The sequence below is a fragment of the Anthonomus grandis genome, chromosome 10, assembly GCF_022605725.1.
Source record: "Anthonomus grandis grandis chromosome 10, icAntGran1.3, whole genome shotgun sequence".
Lineage (NCBI taxonomy): Eukaryota > Metazoa > Arthropoda > Insecta > Coleoptera > Curculionidae > Anthonomus > Anthonomus grandis.
The window spans coordinates 24,991,156-25,012,362 of NC_065555.1; the positions used below are offsets into that span (position 1 = coordinate 24,991,156).

Genomic DNA, 21,207 nt, shown 5'->3' on the forward strand with positions numbered 1-21,207 from the left:
CATTAATTTAAATAAGTAAAAAAATTTACAATCATTACAAAATTTACAATGTTCCTCTGTGTGTTAGACATATATCGGATGTTTTAAAAGAGAATTAAGAAATTTAAAAGAGAATTAAAGTCGCTTTTATTGGCTAAGGCATATTATAACCTGGATGACTTTTTTAATGAAAGGCTTTAACCTTGGACACGTTGGAAAGTTTTCTTTTCTTTTTTCCTTTTTTCTTCTCTAGTTTTGTCAACAAGTTTACCTTTATTTAGTAATTGATTGTTTTATTTAGTTATCTTTAATTTAAGTATGTTCAAAAAGTTTTGTCTTCTTGTGTTTAAATTTGTTCATTGTTTTGTCAATTTTTGAAATTGTATTTGTGTTTTGTTTTTTTAGCTTGTAGGATGCTTGTACACAAGATTATTCTTACGTAATATAGCACATTTTCTTTCTTTCTTTCTTTCTTTCTTTTCTTCTGTATTAATTGCTCCAGTACACCATCATTTTTAAAGACCCCACAAAAATAAACTAATGGAGTCAAGTCCGGTGAACGTGATGGCCAGTTTACAAAAGCATAATTTTCTCTGCCAATCCATCTATTTGGATATTGTTGATGCAAATAATTCCGAACATTTAAAGTAAATTACGGTGAAGGACCATAATGCATGAACCATATATAATAATAATAATAATAATAATAATCCATTTTATTGTTCCAATTAATTATAACATATTTGCAAATAGAAAACAAATATATAAATGAATCAAATGGCCTTTATAGTCAGCTTCTCTCCAAAAGGAGAGGCTGTTAAAGCCGTAGAAAAATTCTAAGCCGTACTTACATTTAGTTACCTAACCTAAGCCTAATAAAACCCAATACATTAATGAAAAGGTAGATGACTTGGTCCATTATGTTAAGCGGTACGGAGATAGTAGGTACATGGTAAAACTATTAAGCTCTGGTCAGAAAAAATTGTATGTATATATCTTATTTTCTCTGAAATGCATACAAACACCCATAAAAACTCATTCACTGAGAAGTTGCTGTCTGATCGTTCTTTTGAAACAGGATAAAGATGTGTTAAAATGAGTAACATGAAATTTATTTACGGTTGAGGCTATGTTATAAGATAATCCTCTTTTAAAAAGTTCCTTATTGTGCTTGGGGATCGTAAGGATGTGGTTTCTACGTATATTTATATTATGAACATCAGTACTGTAAACAATTTTCCTACTGAGATAGATAGGAGACTGAAATTTAATGATATTATTAAACAACCGAGTGCAGTACACGCCTATTAAACATTGACAACCAGCTAAGTTCTTTAAGCTTATGTGATACATGTTGTCCACGTCTTATGCCACATATAAACTGTATGCATGAGTTTTGAACCTTTGCACTCTCCGAGCCTGTGTTGTATCCAGAAAAGGACCATAAACACTATCCGTGAAGTTAAAGTGTGACAGAATGAGTGCGTTACATAGTCCAATTTTGGTTTTCTTTTCTAAGTATGTCTATAAGGAAAAATAGATTTAAGGGCGCATTAGGATTTTTTAATACAAGCTGTTATGTGTTTGGAAAATTTAAGTTTAGTGTACACAAATTAAACCCAGGTTTTTAGAGGAACTTTAAAAATATTAGCGTTTCCGATACTTAGATCCAACTGACTCAAGATATTTTTACGTAGTTTATCATTACAAAATAATAAAGCCACCGATTTCAAGGGGTTCAACCTCAGCATGTGACCCGCGGACACCTCACAAAGCGCCCGAAGATCCGTATTTATTCTAAGGTTAGCCTCTGTCGCATTTTCTGGCTTAAAAGAGTATTAACTTTGAGTGCCGCCGGTATATAATTGATAATCACAATGGCGAATAGAATTAATAAAATTAGTCCTGTAAATTGTAAAAAGAAGGGGGCCCAAGACACTTCCCTGTGGGACACCTGAGTCATTACCTCAGAGTACTTCCTATCAACTAATGCCCTCTGCGTCCTGTTACTTAGAAAAGATTGAATCATAGATTGGGCATTACATCGAAAACCAATATAAACCAAAATACTCAACAAAACATCATAATTTAACAAGTCAAAAGCTCGTGAATAGTCTAGAACCTCTAGAAGTACCAGAACGCTCGCTTTGCTGTTATCCAATTCCCCATTAATACAGTCTGTAATCTCAGCCAACGCAGTTGTACAACATGTCCACGTCGAAGTCCTGACTGCTTTTCTGGCAAAATATTATTATTTGAAATAAACACAAAAATTTGCATTACCATAACTTTCTCTAAAATTTTGGACATATCTGGTAGGATAGAAATAGATTTTAGCTGTCCATAGTCATTGGACTGATTTACTTTTGAAAAAGGAATAGCGATGGCCGACTTCCAAGCACTCGGAAATGTTGATAATCGTAAACAATAATTATTTAAATGTTTAAAATAAGGAATGATAAAGGGGCAGCATGATATTAAAATAGTACTGTTAATATCATCGCTTCCAGAAGCCTTAGATTTCATCTCAAGCACAATATTGGAAATTGTATCCTCTGTTACCTCAGTGAAACAGAATTCCTGATTGACTTTTTTATTATTCTTGTAAAATTCTAAAAGGTCTTTGTTAGGAGCAGAGTTTGTATTTGTTGTGCTAACAAAATGTAAATTGATCTCGTTAAGTTTTTTTAAATCAGTCGGAAGTTAATTTTTTTTTTCTATTACCAACATTAATTTTTTTTTAATTCATCCCACTTTTGTCTAGAGTCACAACTTTGGAATTTTATATTTAGGTATGCTTTTTTTTCTGCGCGATATGCTGTTGTAAAAGTATTACGAATCTGTTTGTAATATTCCCAATGTCGAGGCAAACGCGTAAGGCGAAATCGATTTAGTGCATCATTTTTAAGTTTTTTTAATAATTTAAGATCATCAGTAAACCACGGACAGTATGGTTTAGAACCAACTTGTTATTTTAAGAGGTGCATATTTATTAATTTAGTGGAAATAAAATTAAATTTTTCATCCACTGTATCCAAAATATAAATAGCATTCCACTCAATTCTGCCGTGCTAAGAAAGAAGAGCATAAGTCGATTTTTTTCAAATTTCTGTTTTTTGCATTTTTGGAATCTTTTGGGATTGACAGATCATATAAAAAAAAATTGCCAAAAAAAAATTTTTTAAACGATTTTTTTTAATTAAAAAAAGGAGAAGTGCATACTCCATTAAATATTTTTATTCAAAAACATAAAAAGAAAAGCATAAAGACCAACTTTGTTCCTAATACATAAAAAGAATGGCATAAGTAACCATGAACATGGGCACTTATGCTGTTCTTTTTATGGAATTAGCTCAAACCATTTGAACGTGTGTGCTTCTTGTGCCAGCTATAGCCGCATATGCTTTTCTTTATATGTATTTACAGGCCCACATAATTTGTTGAATAAGCGTTAGTCGCAAATTAATAATTGGTAAGAGACGACGGACGTTCGTGTAGGTGGCTTTAATTTGTTTTGCTCTGGTTTCTCATTTTGTTGGTGTTTTTTTGTTGTTTATGCAATTGTGATGGAACGTAAAATGGTAAGTAGTATTAATGTTTTTATTATTTTTTTTTAAGTGATTACAAATCAAATGATTGCAATTAAAAATATTTCATGCTTTTATCATAATTATGGGACTAAAAGTTGGTATTAAGACATAGGTTCTTATCATGTTTTACCGAAAAATTTTTAGTGCGGCTACTAATTTTAACTATACAGGGTGTCTCAAATTCGGGGAGGGTGTTTACATACGGGATCTCGAAAGCCGCAAGAGTTACAGGGCCGATTAAATGGAGGCAAAATTGTGCGTTTTGGACTTTTGGAAGAAAATACCTAACGTTTTAAAAAGTAATAAAATCCCGAATACCTAAAATATATCCTGGATTTATAAGTATTCGAAACTAATATCCGAGATTTCCGGGAAAAACACGACATTTGACTAAATGGATTTTATTTTGTATAGACTTTATTCTAAGAGATACCTACTTGAATTTCATAACTCCTTGTTATGTAAAACATGTACTATAGGAGACTTAAAAGTCATGTCCCTATGCTGTGTCTTACAGTTGGCATTCTTGCTAAGCATGCCTTAATACTATCAACAGGAATGGTCCTTTCCATATTGACATTTTCATTTGACAATTTTCCTAAGCGCTAAGTTGTCGTGTTTTGCAATTATCCATATAACCTGTAAGGTGATGTGTAGGGACATGACTTAAGTCTCCGATAGTACGTAAGTACCACATATTATCATTTGTGAAAATTTTGTTGCAGAATATTCCATCAACATCCAGTATGCGATCGCGAAACATTATGGCGCTGTCTTTGAAAACTTCAAGCCCAAATATTGTCCACACCAACATCACTGATGACAGTGATAACAGCTTTAATGAGTTCTTGACATCGGATGTACTGAATGTGAGTGTACAAGACATTAATTTATCTGTTTTTGAAAGATCAGACTTAAACGAAAATATCGAAAACGCCGATCCCAATATTATAAGTAATAAAGACAATGTTAGAACCCCAGAGGAAAATGTCGAGAATAATATCGATTTATCTGAAAGTGAGGTATCGTCAGAAGAAGATTACTTTGCTGTGGTTGCTGGTATGAGAAAAAGAAAAAGATATGTTCATTCCAAAGAAGAACGTAACAAGATTAAAAAAGCAAAAAAAATTCAATCTTACGTTGTACGGCCACCTTGCAATTGCCAAAACAAGTGTAAGGAAAAAATTATAAGCGAAAAAAGATTGGAAATAAATAAAAAATTTTGGGCTTTAAATTATGAGTCAAGAAAAACATTTATATCAAATATGTGCGAAGAAAGTTTAGTTAAAATACGTAAAACAAAAAACCACAGTACCTTTAAAAGTTATTATGTTGCCTCGTTTGGAGGCGTTTAAAGAGGTTATATGCACTCCCCGAATAATTGCATTCAATGAAAGTTTCGTTCCTTTGGGGAAATTTAACAAAAAAAGACCACCATTTGCTGCAATTTGGCATGAGGGAGTGACTGGAAGAAAAAAAGAAGATATCACTAGCACATATCACAATTTTTTAACCACTTATGCGAGGGACTATGAAAATATAGTGTTTTGGGCGGACAACTGCACCGCACAAAACAAAAACTATTGCTTGTTCAGCTTTTTAATTTACATTATAAACTCAAATGAAATATGTGCAAATACTATAACATTTTGTTATTTTGAACCTGGACACACGTTTATGGCAGCTGATTCCTTTCATCACCTTGTGGAAAAGCAGCTTCGAAAGCAAGGTCGAGTTTATGATTTTCAAGATTTTTGCGATGTAGTTCAAAACTGCAGTTCTGTTAAACCAATCGTAAAAGAGATGAAGAAAGACGATTTCTGTCACTGGCCATCGCTAAGCTCTACTTACCAAATTAAGTCCAAGTCGGTATCGATACGAGATTTTAAAGAAATATCAGTTAAACGTGGATCAAAAAGCTTATATTTTAAAAAAGAAATAAATGGGACAGAAGACATTTTTGAGTTTTTACCAAAAAAAATTTTTAAAAGGAAATTCTCAACTAAAAAAACCAGAACCTTTGGATCAAAATAAAGGCACATCTGTTGATAGAAAAAATACTATTAATAATAAATTACTTAAATTAATGCCAGAACATAAACAAAATTTTTGGAAGGATTTGCCAGTCAACCAAAATAATCAAAATATTTCTGTTGATAATGACGAAAATGATGAATAAAAGCTGTTCCAAATAAAACCCAAATTTTAACATTTAATTAGACTCTAAGGCATTTTAATTTAAAATTAAGTTAAGCAAATATTTTAAGAGAATAAATCTTATGTTTTTAAGTAATAAATTTACTGTACTAATCTCTATATGTATTTTTCCTTATAAATTAGTAAAAAAATATACTTTTTTTATTATTTAGGCTTCTTTCAAATCATACAATGCAATTAAAATCAAATAGAGCTTAAGCCTATTTTACTATGTACGTTGTAATCTGTATGGGTTTATAATACTTACCAAGAAAAGCATATGTACCGATTAGGCAATATATGCTTTTCTTTCTAGGGATGTTGGCATAAAATAAAAATTAGATACCCTTATGCTTTTGTTTTTTCTTATTTTTGAAAGAACTTTTACATATTTAGAGATAATATTTTAAAGATATAGTTAAACACATGCAAGGAATTCAGTAGGCAAAAAAAAACCGTAGAATTTGCCATAAAACGAAAGACTTTTAATAAAATACAAAAATAAAACTTTAAATGCGTTTTTCTCAAAAGTAGCAAAATGGTACTTATGCTCTTCTTTCTTAGCACGGCAGAATTGCTTCCAAGTCCTGCTGAAATTGATTCATATTAATCCTTTTGAGATTTCTAAAAATTACATTAATACTGTCTGATGGAATCAGATCCTGATCAAGTAATGTACATGTTGTAAGATAATGGTCAGAAATACTAATATCTTTTACCTCAACACTAATTCTAAGGTCACTCCTAAAACAAATTAAGTCAATTAAGCTCTCGCTATTTTGATTCAATCTAGTTGGTTCAGAGATATACTGACTAAGTTTAAATGTTTCCAAGATGTTATTTAAGGCCACAGTATTAGTAGAGTATTCATTTTAAAAAATTAATATTAAAATCACCCAGGCACAATAGTTTATTATAAGTTGTGTAAAAGTGCAACAAAGCGACTTCAAAGCAGGATAAAAATTCATTACAATTAGTATTAGGAGGCCTATAAATTACACCCAAGATAAGAGGGGAGCTGTCATCAATAAGCAGGCTAAACCATAAGTATTCAATATATCCTAAACTCTCGCTTTTACAGACCGAAAATTTAACGCCATTTTTAATATAAATAGCTACTCCACCTCCCCGTGTGGTTCTATTGATATCCCTTAATATAAACTACATCATCAAGAACATCACCAGACAGCCAGTCATCAACAGACAGTAACACCAAATATATCATAACTATATTCATATATGTGACGCTTAATCCCATCAAAGCAACCAAGTAGCGACCTCACGTTTATATGACCAGCTTTCAACATCATGAAAATAATTAAATATAGCAAATAAATAAATAGAAGAAAAAAAAACCGAGATATAAACAGGTTTTAATTGTATGTAAACATGCATTGTACAAGAAATACCGGTGTTTGATCCAGGCCATATAAAAGATCCATATGACCTACACAAAAAAAATTAAGAAAATTAAGCCTAGTTGAATTGTTTCTACCAAATTTCACTCAATTTAAATTTAAATTAAACAGGTAACCCAGACGATACGACCGCCCCGGCACATAGTCCCATCAGATCGTAATACTATACACGGCAACTATTTATTATGTTATATTTTACTGTTAGGTACAATTAACAATAAAAATCCACTTATAAACTATATTGATAGTTAATACATTTAAATCATAAAATTAATCAGAAGTACTTGCCCATTTAATCCTAATTGCAACCTATAATACATCAGAAATACTGTCAACACGTTGAACTTTGTTGTTTATTTTTATATACACCATAACACCATGCATTTTTTGACGTAAACTTGCTTACTGCCGCACTTAGCACACGCAACCGTTCTTTTGTTAGGTCTTATTGAATATTTATTTTAGTACCACGCAGCGTTTTTCTTGATTTTGGCACAGCACTACGGACGTTTAGATCTGCGAACTCAACCAGCGCTCCCGGTGGATTATCGGCTGTTGGGTTTTTTGAATGAATGCGACGGCATGAAATAATTTGGTTTTTATTTATGGGACAGTTGATTTTAAGTTTATTTTGAAACAAATCGACCACCTTGTCTATTACTGACTCATTTTCATCTTATTTAATACCAAAGATGCGTATGTTGCTCCGTCGCAGATGCTGTTCCTGCGCATTCATTTGTTTGATTAGGGTTTGATTTTGACTTTTCTAGTGCCACTATTCGCTTTTCAAATTTAGTTTCTAATGATTTTATAATAGCACTTATTAGCGTATCCTTTAAGTCCCCACTTAAGACTTTTTCAATTTCTGCCTTGACAACAAAGGCGATATCCTCCATCTTGTCGGTGTAATTGGACCTGGTTTTAAGTGGCATAGTCACTTGTGGAAATGTAATACTAGCAAAAACACACCACACTAGAAAAACTTTAGACTTAAATATTATTATTACTATAAAAATAATAATTATTGTATCGTATTTAGCCTGGAACTTTGTACGATTTTATCGAAGCACGTTTACACAACAACAAACAGCTAAAGCGCCATCTAGATGGATCTAGATCTTGCCGAAGTTGTAATAGTAATTCTTCTATTAAATCTGGCAGTGTATTTTGTAAATGTTCTAAATAATTCACACCAGTGTTAGCCTTGGTGGTAAAATTACAGGACTGATTATAAAATTGCCAATGATTTCCGCCCACACATTGACCCTAAACTCATGTTGAAAATCAGTTACTTTAGTGGCATTGGGATTCTCATCAGCAAAAACATGCTCATTATGAAAATTAGTTATCTCACTTTTCGTAAAGCATGCTTCATCTGTAAACAAAATTTAAATTTTGTTGTATGTTTTCATTGACAAATTGACAGAAGCCGAAATGTTGTTCAAGATCCGTAGGTAAGATGTCTTTTACCTTTTGGATGTGGTATGGATAAAGCTGCTGTTCTTTCAACGTTCTTTAAACCACATCCTTAGATGCACTTACTTCTAAACCTAAGCGTCTGGTGCTTGAATGTAGGATCTTAATGGATTATTTTGAAAATTTGTTCCTCCATCTGAGGAGTCCTTATCATATGGTGCCGTCCATAATTGATAGTAACACTACCGGTTTCGTGAAGGCGCACAGTGCATTCTTCTATGGACAAAAGAGTGAAAAAAGATGTGTAAAAAAGTATTTTTGTTGCCGTTGTTGCCGTAGAGATAAAGATCATATTATCAATCTCGTCTTTTTATTAAAAAATTCTCTTAGGCGCTTAAAAATTGTGAAAAGTAGCAAAAATATTTAAGAAATATTACATTGTTATTTGTCCTTTTAGTAAAGTAAAGAGATTTATTAATTAAAGAAAAAACTTTCGTTGAAAGTAAGGTAAGGTATATGCTATTGATTAACAATATAAACCATTCAATATTGTTACTAATTACTAAGTTACAGACCAGCAAAATGTAACAAAAAATTGTCTTAGTCAACTTTGATTAGACTTTTATCGAGTTCTATGCTGAACATCCTGTACTTTTGATTTCATTCAATAGACCAAACATTCTGCTGCAGGAGCGTGTAATTTTTTCTGGCCATTTCCTGCAATGAAGGGGTTAAACCAAATTCAAGCCTCATTATAGGGATTTTGGAAATCGTAAGAGATACAAGGTCAGGTAAATTATGGCAAAGTTTCGTAATTTGATGATTAATAAAATATCGTTTAAGAACTTTAAAAAATCGGATAAGTATCGAAAATATCTAAAAAAACCCAAAACTTCGTAATGAAAAAAAAAATTTAAATATTTTTTTCTGGCGTTATTTTTTAACCAATTTGAAAACAAATACCATATTTGCACCGGCACTTTTTCTCCTCTATCTTATGGCACTAAGATATTTTATATTTGACGTTTTGTTATCGACTGATCATCTTCCAGTTTTTTTTTCTGATAAACACCATTGGATTATTTCAGTTTTAAATAGAACTTTTAATTTTCTTTTCAATGATGCATCGCACTTTTAAATTGGATAGAAGTTTTGGGTCGGAAATCCATTATAAAATAGGTGAAAAACAATTTTTTTCCAAATTTTTGTTTTTCTAGGATGTTTCTAAAATAATCGATTTTTTTATTAAGCGGCTGAGCGCCATCTTTTGGATTGAGATTATGTGTGTGAAGCTAGCGTCCGATCGATATCCAGCAACTAAAACCGAGAACGCAGCATATGTCGGTTGTCAGCAACCAATTTATTTATTTTTTTTTATGGTAAACACAAGCACAAGAGGAAAGTCCTATGTCACTCTTGGAGTGGTGCTTGCGCGAAGATATTTGTGGGAATTTATCTTGAATCGCTGTAGGTTGTATGCGTCGGGAAATATGTGAGGTGGAAGCCCGTTCCACAAAGAAGATGTTCTCCAGATGAATGAGTCCCGATACAGCGACGTCCTTGGGGTAGGCAGGTGGCCTCGATGTTGATGAGCCGCAACTGCTAGATGCGTCCTTCTTGCCGGAACAGCCCTGGGTGGAATCAGGCCTGCCAGCTCAGAGGAGCACTTACCGTGATAATAATGGTAGAATAAACAGAGATCAGCCACCTTTCTCCTGTGCTCCAGACTATCCAGACTCTTTGTGAGCTCTGGTTTGTCGATAAGACGAATAGCTCTCTTCTGTATAGAATCCAGCAAGTTTAAACTATGCTTGGGTGCAGAGCTCCAGACATGCGAGCAATACTCGAGGGAAGGGCGTATTTAAGCCTTATAAAGAGTCAGCAGCTGTTCTGGTGTATACATTTTTTTCGTTTTGAAAAGCACTCCAATTTTTGTCGGAAGCTGCCCTGGCGACCTCGGCAACGTAGTCATGCCAGGACACACTGTTGGTCCATCGTTGTTGGTTGAAGCTACTTGTTGCTGCCTAAGATTCTGAGAACTTGCAGCTGTCGTTGGTTTGGCGGACTTAAATGTGGAAATAAGTGTGCTATCGTCCGCAAAGCTGTAGATTGGATTGACAGTGGTTCCTAGCAAATCGTTGATATATACCAAGAAAATAGTGGAGGATAGAATGCATCCTTGAGGGACTCCAGCGTTAATATTAAAGTTGTCGGAGAGGTATCCATCGACGGCTACTTGGATTATTCGTTGTTCACGAAAACTTTTGATCCAGTTCAATAATGAGTTTTGTATGCCGATTGAGGAGAGCTTGGTTAGTAGTCCCTCATGCCACACTCTGTCAAATGCCTTGGAAATGTCAAGAGCGACTGAGCAGGACCCGCCGTGCTTCTCCATGGCCTCCGTCCACAAGTGTGTGACGTAGGCCAGAAGATCGCCGGTGGATCTAAGCTTTCGGAAGCCGTATTGATGATCGCTGATTAGTCCAGATGATTCCAGATATCTTAACAGCTGTTGGTTGACTGCTTTCTCCATAATCTTCGATATTACTGGAACTAGTGCAATCGGGCGGTAATTGGAGGGCATCGTCTTCTTACCCTTTTTGGGTACAGCTTGCACTCGAGCAGTTTTCCAACTTGTTGGAAATTGGCCCTGCTTATACGATGCCGTGAACAGTCTACATAAGGGAGGAGTCAATTCGTCTGCACAACGTTTTAGTATTAGGGCTGGAATTCCATCGGGTCCAGAAGCTTTGTTGGTGTCTACGCTTTTAAGAATTTTATTTATAATTCGTTGGGGAAACGAAATTTCTCCCATCGATGAATTCACCCTTGGCAAATTTGGCGGTGTTTTGCCTTGCGAGTGCAGAGTAGAATTGGACGTGAAGAGTTTACCCAGTAAGTTGGCTTTTTCCCTTGCTGTTACCGCGATAGAACCATCATCTGCTGTTAGCGGTGGCAAGGCCGACTTAGCAAATCATTGACTAACGGCTTTCGATACCGACCAGAAAGATCTTGTTCCATTTGGGCAGTTTAGCAGTTTGTTTTTGATCCTGTTGTTGTGACTCTCTTTGCATTCATAAATAATTCGCTTGCAGCTATTTCTGGAGGCTAAAAAGTTCCTCCGATTTTCGATGGAAGGATGTTGACGCCATTTGGGATATACTGCGTTTTTAGTGTTTACTGCCTTTTTGCAATTTAGGTTGAACCATTGCTTGTTGTTTGATCCGCATTTAGTAGAAAAAGGGATATAAGCTTCCATTCCTGCCAAGATCGTCTCTGTAATTTGGTTTGCACATTCTGAGATGTTATTGGTTCTAAAGCAGACTTCTTTCCAAGGGAATGAGCGATAAAGTTCCCGAAGTCCGCGCTCGCTGTTATTTAATCAATAAATGCCCGTATGTCCTGAAATTCCCAAGGAATTTTATTAATTTTTGGTCCAGATATTAACAATAAATACCTAAATCGACTTAAGGTATATGGTATATGGTCTCAAACCTCTACAAACTAAGGTTTTGTTGTGAAAATTAATTAAAAAGTCAAATGGTAAAGAAATGAAAAAGGCTCTAACTCCCAAAATTCCTAAAGGATTTGAATAAACTTTTTTCTATAAAAGATAATACATATTGAAACTGATTTTAGATGGTTACAAAACTCTAAAATTGTTGAATTGAGAGATGTACAAAAAAAAAATTAAAAGCTGTAACTTCCAAAACTCCCAATGGATTCGAATAAGACTTTTTTATGTAAAGAAGAACAAACGAAAGTTTTTTGGTAAAAAACGATTGAATTGTTAGATGTAGAAAAATATAAACGATTATAACTTCCAAAGCTTCCAAAGGATTTAAATGAAACTTTTTTATGCTACTAACTAATAATAAATATGAGAGTCGTTTTAATTTCTTTAACATTTGACTTTCTAATTAATTTTCACAACAAAACCTTAGTTTGTAGAGGCTTGAGACCATCATAAGTTGATTTAGGTATTCATTGTTAATATCTGGACAAAAAATATTAAAATTATCAAATAATCTGTTCTCTTTTATTTTTGATAAAAAGTGTGTTTTTAATCTAATACATCAAAATATTTATCAATATATGAATAAAATATAATGCAGAATATTATTCACTTTAGTAGCTATTATAAAGGATGCATGAATTAAAATGTAGTCCAAATCTCTAAATTAAATTTTAAAAAATCAGTAAAATAAAAAGGTAAACATAGTAGCACGAAAGTTTCTGCTTGAAAATGCGCTGTTTCGAAAAGGGCATTAAAATTTTAATTTAATATTTAACTTCATCAAAATTGTAATTCCAATTAAATTACATAATGTTTCAGTTTGTGCACGTTTGTTTATTTATTTTTCGTTTTATTCAGGAAGTGTGAAATATAACATGTAAATAACGAAAGTAGAAAGATTTAGCGAGTAGTTTCTCTACCAATGCATTTTGATTAGCTTGGAAAGTAATTTACTTTAAAGAGTATATTAAAGTGTATTTTTATATATAATTATTAGTGTAATCGGCTTTAGCAAGTAAATTATTAGACCTCACGTAATTTTTTTTTAAAGGCGTGATATGACTCATCTATTGGTGACGTCAAAGTATTAATAAAATTAATATTCTCCAATATCCAATGTAGTCCAATGAATTTTATTTAGAGCCAAACGACAACTGAGATAAAAATAAATAATTAATTTAACAAAATACCTGTTTATACAAATAATATTTTTATTTTTATTTTTAGGGACCACCGCGGCTGATCCAATGTCGCGAGAATGTTTGATTCAAGTATTGTGTCATTTGGCGGCTGTAATGTACAGGGGCTCCGTCGTACTCATAATCATCATTCATCATAAATCATATTCATTCATAAATTCAAAGGAATATCGTCTATCGGCATATTGTTTTGTAGAAAATTTAAATACCCGGTTCATATAAGACGCTGTGGTAATACAACGGGTTCAAGCAACGTTCTATCAATAATTCCGCACCACACATTTACGGAGAATTAGTGTGGGAAATTCGATTCAGCAGCGGCATGTGGATTTTCATCAGACCACCGATGCCCGTTATGGATGTTGTTAATACCGTTGCGAGTGCAGGTTGATTTATCAGTTAACAGTATTTATGAAATTGATTGACGGTGAGCATTTACGCAATGACAGAAAAACAGAAAAATTCCAGTCTACAAGCGAGATCATTGGGTTCGAGGTGTTGTACCCGTTGTACATAAAATGGATGCAAAGCTTGCTCATGTATGTCTGCTATATCTTTACGTGAGGAACACCGATGCGTACAGCACTTTTCCGTATACTCGTACCAGGACTACGTTCATCCAAGTTTTGTTGATTTGCACGTTCGGATTTAAACCTGCTGGGTACCCTACTAGTTTGGCGAAGACACAAATAAATACTCTTAGACCCGGTAATCGTCTATTCGAAAATCGTCGACCATATTCTCTACAATATGCTTCGGCACTTCCGTTGCAAGCTCTATAAGTGAACCCCATATCGGCATATTCTGTGTGCGTAAAGACCTGCGGCATTCTTAACACTTTGACAATTTGCGATGCCAATACTGTAAATACTAACTGATTATTGCAACTGTCACTTATGACGACATTTATCATTTACCGCCTATGATCACTTTCCTTGTGCTATGCTAGACCAACGAGACCAATAATAGTTGTATCCTAGCAACTACTGAGATTAGGATACATGATTATATGAACTTTTTTACTCAGAATTATGGATACTACAACATATCAAAATATCTACCATTCCTTCTGAAACACCCTGTATATTCTAGCTGTTAAAAAGTTAGAGTATAGTAAGAGAAGTTAGTATTAAAGTTCTCTTCGCCCTATCTATTTATCTAAAATCTTCACCCACCCCTCTATATTAGTGTTTGCTTGGGAAAAGACTCCTTGCAATATACATGGTGGTTTTTGTTTTCCAAGGCACCTGTGATTTTTTTACCAAAATTTAATAAACCAATTTTGTCCAGTGGCATGTAATAAAACGGTATTTATTTTTTTTATCGAAAACGAAGTGAGATACGAAAAAAATACAAGAGGCGAAAAAGTTGAAAAAAGGCAGTGGCGTAAATTTTTCTGCTAATAATATTTGCGAAGATGTCCCCCGGGACGCCACTGGACCTGGATAATTTTAATCTAATTAAGGCTAAATTAGCCTCTTTATAAAACAAGTAATACTGCCAAATTTCGAGTAAATGTTTTTTTTTAAATATTAATAAGAAAATAATATGTAAAAAAAATTATCACCCTGTATCTTGAAAACTGTGGATTTCCGGACCCATGTTTATAGAAACTTTTTCTCATATTTTTTTTTACAAGGAATCACCCATTGAAATATCTCCGTTTATTTTTGGAACACCCTGTATAATGACTTACTGTATATTGATTGGTCTCCCCCTTATAGTTCCACATATATAGACCCCACTTGTGATGCATTCTATAAATGTCTTTTTACAATATTAAATAAATGGGTTTCCAAGTACTTATACTTCAAAGCATACAAATGTTTATCCTCCTTGGTATAGTAATGATATAATAAGAAATATATACCTGAAAAGTAAACTGCATTGTAGATATAAAAGATCAAAGGATAATACGTCATACCAAGAGTTGTCTACATTAAGAACTAAAATAAAAATTATATCATTGCAACACACAAGCAATATATTAATCAAACTGAAGAGCAAATAAGCGATGATCCAAACAAATTATGGACTTGAATATAAACTCTAAACGCTCTTTAGTCGTATCCCTAATACCATGGTTTATAATAACGCTCAGATTGACTCCACTACTGAATGTGTAAATGCCTTTGCAGATTTTTTTCAGCAATCTTTTAACACAAGAAATAATCCTGACACAAACAATCTTACTGATAAGCCAAGAATAATTTATACTATTATTAATATCCAATCTTTCTCAGAAGATGAAGTTTTTTGCACCTTAAAATCCATGAAAAATAAAATGACAAGGGGTCCAGATATCTTAACTGCTTTTCTTTTAAGAGATTGCGCCGCTATTCTTACCAAGCCACTTACTTTTCTTTTCAATCTTTGTTTGTTAACTTAATCTATTCCTAAGATCTGGAAGCGCTCAAGAGTGAGTCCTATTTACAAAAAATCTGAAAGGATGGATGTCTATAGACCGATAACAATTATTAACAACTTCGCTAAATGCTTGGAAATTCTTGTTTATAATAGAATCATTCATCAAGTAAAAATAAGATTTCCTCGCATCAACATGGCTTTCTCAAAGGGTGTCCAAGAACAACGAATCTCGTAATTATATCTCAACTAATCGCGGAAAGTTTAGACTCCTCTTCCCAACTAGACGTAATATATACTAACCTATCTAAGCCTTTGGATATAAATTGGATTATGACATTTAGTGGGCTAAACTCGAGTCTTTTGGTTTCTCTAATAATCTCCTTAAGCTTTTAGAATCAGGGCTTTCAGGACGATCTCAGTGTGTATGTGTAAATGACGTTTTGTCAAGCAACTATCTCTCAACGTCCGGCGTTCCTCAGGGATCGGTCCTTGGTTCTCTAATGTTCAATATCTTTATTAATGATGTACGTGGGAAGCTTAATTCAATTCAATCAATCTCAAGCTTCTCCGCGGTATTGACTCTTCTAGCGACTGCCTCACCCTTCAAGAAGATCTACATACTCTGATTACGTGGTGCAATACAAACAATTTGAAAATTAACATCGACAAATGTCAAGTACTTTGTTTTACGTCAAAAACTAAATCAATTCTTTTTAGCTACTTTATCAATTACACAGCGCTAACTCGATTCAACTCTTTCTGTGACTTGGGCATAATCTATGATTCTAATCTAACATTCACTAAGCACTACGAAACAATAATTGCTGAAACAACTAAAACCCTCGGTTTCATTGCCAGACTTCAAAAAATAGAGACACTTTAAACATCATTCTTTTTATTTGTTGGATTGAAATTAGAGTATGCCTCGGTTGTATGGTCTCCGGAATATAATACACACATTCAACAACTTGAGGGAGTCCAAAGAAGATTATTTCTAAAATTCTTGTATTTCAAAACTTATGGTGTTTACCCACTCCAGAGATTTCTAGAAGATGATTTGCTGAAAGTTTTTGGTCTTCAATCACTCTCAACCAGGCGAAGCTATTTTTCGCAAGTATTCTTGTTTGAACTACTAAACGGCCATGTTGACTCTTCTGAATAATATAAATATCCTGGTTTCCTGTTTATCCTCTCGTAATAATAACAACCCTTTTATTGTTTTTTAATTTTGCTTTGTTTGTTTAATATGAATTTTATAGTGAGTATGTTTGTTCCTGCTTTGTAATTGGGGTTTTACCTGTAAGGCTTGTAATCAGCAAATAAATAAATAAAAATTCATTATCGGACTGGAATAACGTTGTGAGGTAAAATATAAATATTTTTTTTGACGACGTCACTATTTAAAATTCCTTGTGTCGGTGGAATCAACAATCCGATCGAGCAGCGTTGCGATGTTGTTACCTTTGTCTCTATTATACGTTATGTGCATTCATTTAACTAGGAATATTGACTTTTTTATAGAATATATTATCATAATTTATTTGAAAAACCTCTTCATATTTTATTAAAGAGGACCAGTAGTATTGTTTTGTGCCAGTCAAAATAAGTGATACATTTTTAGTTACTATAAAGTGTTCTTTTGTCATTTCTACATAAGCATTTGGCATCATTGGATCAGAGATGTTGTAATCAAACAAACTGCCCATAGTTCCACGGCAATGCTAATTCTAGCCTTTCAATGTTCCTAACCGATACGGCATTACATCCGTAAGGTTATTTTAATCAATTGTTAAAAAAAACTATTTGTTTCTAGCCAACGCCAACGTTTCGAATTATATCTAATTTATCTTTAGAGGTCAAAGTCGTAGTTCTCTCTCGTCACATTAAAAAAATACATATTACAGGGATAAAAACGTAGATAACATTATAGGGCGGTTACATAGAGGATTACAAATAAATTATCAATTGATAACAAACAAAATCTGATAAAATATATAAAATAAGCCGGAACAAGCCGGTAGATTGGAGAAATTTAGTACTAGGTGTAAGAACTACAGAAGAGCGAGTAAATTTTACACTTAGTAGTAAATTTGTCTAGTCTACTGGTTTGTTCCATTTTATATATTTTATTATATTTATTAGATTTTAATTGTAATTCCTCCTTTACGTAACCGCCCTTTAACGATTTTATCTAACGTCGTATTTTTTTTTTAATTTGACGAGAGAAAACTACGAATTTGATCCCTGAAGATGAATTAAATAGAATTCGGAACGTTGGCTAAAAACAAATAGTTTTCTTTAACAATTGACCAATACACCCACAAAATACCACTTCTAATACAAGATTCAACATCGTGCGCTGGATTCTTAAATTATTTTATAAGACGCATCATCGGCTAAAGCACTACATTTACAACATACAAATTAACCACATCGATCAAATCAAATCAAATAAAAAATATTACAGAAAAAGTGATGTATCTAAAAATTACATAAATAATAGTTGTACACCTAGATATATATCTGTGTGTGTACAAGAGAACCTTACAGCAATCGCATATCCATCACTTATTATACAGGGTGTTCCAGAACTCTGGGATTAAACTTCTGGGGGTTGTTCAGTGCAACAGAAGAATCCATTTGAGTTTATGAACCCATGTCCGGAAATGCGTCACTACACCACTTCGGCCCTAAGACGTGTTAAAATTTATAAAAAACATTAATTACCTAAATAGCATCTGCTGCATTTATTTTTACCTTTTGTACATGATACTATAACAACAATTGTTTAAAATCAACGCTTATCAATGGCAATTCTCAATGTCATGTTTAAAAATTTTATAGCTTACAATTTTTAACTTAAACATTTTTACATCCTGTATGGAAGTAGTTTAATACAATTTTTAAACTTATTTTTTTTTTCTTAACATTTATTGCTAATGGAAACTTTACCAATCAAGAATTGGCGGATATGCATTTGGCAAACGGAGCAACAAACTGCAATGCACGAGCACTATCGCGATTGTATCCTGAACGTTATCCCGAACGACAGCATCTTGGATACAAAAAGTTTATTGCGGTTCATCGGCGGCTCGCTGAGACAGGCATGTTTAAGACGCATGATACTGGTGTTGCTCAAACCGTAATGGTCGAATTTGAAATGAGGTGCTTCAGCGAGTTGCCGATGAACCATCAAATAGCACACGTGACGTCGCTAATAATATGAATTCGAGTAACGCTTCTGTCTGGCGGGTACTACACGAGCAACAACTCCATTCTTACCACTTCCAGAAAGTTCAAGGTATGACTGCAGCCGATTATCATCCTAGAGTTTAATTTTGTCGATGGCTTCTGCATCACATCATTGCACAACCAAATTTTTTATGTTTTGTGGACCGATGAAGCCTCTTTCACAAGAGACGTTATTTTTAATAGTAGGAATAGCCATGTTTGGGACGAAGAAAATCCTTATGCAATTTTTCCAAGAAAATATCAGAATCGTTGGTCTGTCGACGTATGGGCAGGCATTCTTGATGATTATTTAATTAGGCCATACCTTCTACCGGAACAGTTAATAGGACCTATTTATCTGCGTTTCTTAGAGGAAGTTCTCGCAGAACTCCTTGAAAATGTTCCACTAAACGTTAGACAGTAAATGTGGTTTCAGCATGATGGAGCGCCGGCTCACTTTACTGTACAAGTACGCGAGTATTTGGCTCAGCGGTTTGGCCACCGTTGGATTGCCAGAGGTGAAGCAGTTTCTTGGCCTCCTAGGTCACCCGATTTAACGTCGTTCGATTTTTTCTTGGACATGTAAAGTCTTTAGTCTACGAAACTCCAGTAGAATCCGAGCTAGACTTAATTGGACGAATAACAACAGCATTGTAATCATTTAAAACGAGAATCAAATTTTAAGTGTAGTCCGCCGAAATCATGTGCGACATTTAAGTCGGTGTATTGAGGTTGGAGGAAGACATTTTGAACAATTGTTGTGATGGTATCATATACAAAATGTAAAAATAAATGCATCAGATCCTATTTAGGTAATTAATATTTTTTCTAAATTTAAACGCGTCTTTGGGCCGTAGTGACATATTTCCGGACATGGGTTCCTATATTCAAATGGATTCTACTGTTGCACTGAACAACCCCTAGAAGTTTGATCCCATAGTTCTGAAACACCCTGTATTTATTTCCTAATTCTAACAACTATAAAACGTATCTATTAACAATGCATGACTTTATACACCTAATTTGTTTAGTATAAACCTAAAATGCATTTTTATAACCTATCCAAGATGTTAGCAAACATATCAAAGTCTTGCCTCAAATATAATGAAATTTTTTTATTAAATAGATTTTGATTGTGGATGCGTCTAATATCTGTAGGGAGAATATTGTAAAATTTACGACCAATATATGTTACAAATCTTTGATTTCTCGTATTAGTCAGAAAAGAGATTTTCACAGACTCCTCAGACGTGCTTCTTCTATGATAATTTGTAGTATATTGTTGTCTTAAGCCAGTATGTTTGTACACTAATAAAAGAATTGACTTAACATATAATTGTTGTGCCATCATAACTTGAGCTTCCTGGAACAAGAGTTTAGTTGAGTATTTAGCATTTTTTTTTAATATGACTCTTAACAGATATCTTTGGGTTATATTGAGAATATTTAAAGTTGTTGAATAAGTTCCGCCCTATATTGACAAACCGTATCTAGTTGTTGATTCCGCCAACGCAAAGTACAGCAATTTCAAAATTTTAATTGGCATACAATTTCTAATTTGATAAAATTTATAAATAAATCTTTGCAATTTTGTGTTTGTGCTTTCTATGTGTTTATCCCATTTCATATTTTGATCCATTATAATTCCTAAATATTTAAAACTATCAGTTTTTTTTAAGAATAGGGTGCACTGACTTGGAGATTCGTTTAAAAAACAAGGAAGAGTGTGCATTTTATCGGCTTCATATTGATAATTGTCAAGAATACTAAATAACATAAATTTTGTTTTATCCATATTTATTCTTAACTTACTTTTACGAATTCACGTATAATATGCTCGACTGTGTCGCTTTATGTATCGCCTTGTCCAAGAAGAAGAGTTTCATCTGCATACGAGATTAATTTACCTGTTGTTAAATATAAGAGATCGTTAATGTATATATTAGCGATTCGAGAACAGTACCTTGCGGTACACCATATTGCACTATTTTATAAGTACTTTGCTCTTTTCCATTTCTGACAGATTACCGTCGATATTCAAGATAGTTTCTTATTAAATTTTAAGACAAACCCCTCACACCATAACCTTCGAGCTTTTCTAAAAGAAGAATATTATAACAGTATCGAACGCCTTTGCCAAGTCTAAAAATATTGCCATTGGTTTCTTATTATCATTTCTTAAGCTGTAAATAAATTTAGTAAGTTAGAGTGCGTCTTCCGTTGATAAACCCTTGCCGAAACCCAAACTGATTCTGCCAAAACGCTTAAAGATGTCGATTTTGTTTTCGAGGGGA

General features: G+C 33.5%; 1 long non-coding RNA gene across 1 annotated transcript in view; it reads right to left on the reverse strand.

Moving 5' to 3' along the window:
• Positions 1-21,207, reverse strand: part of LOC126741680 (uncharacterized) — a 126,993-nt gene that overhangs the window by 24,944 nt on the left and 80,842 nt on the right. The window lies entirely within an intron of this gene.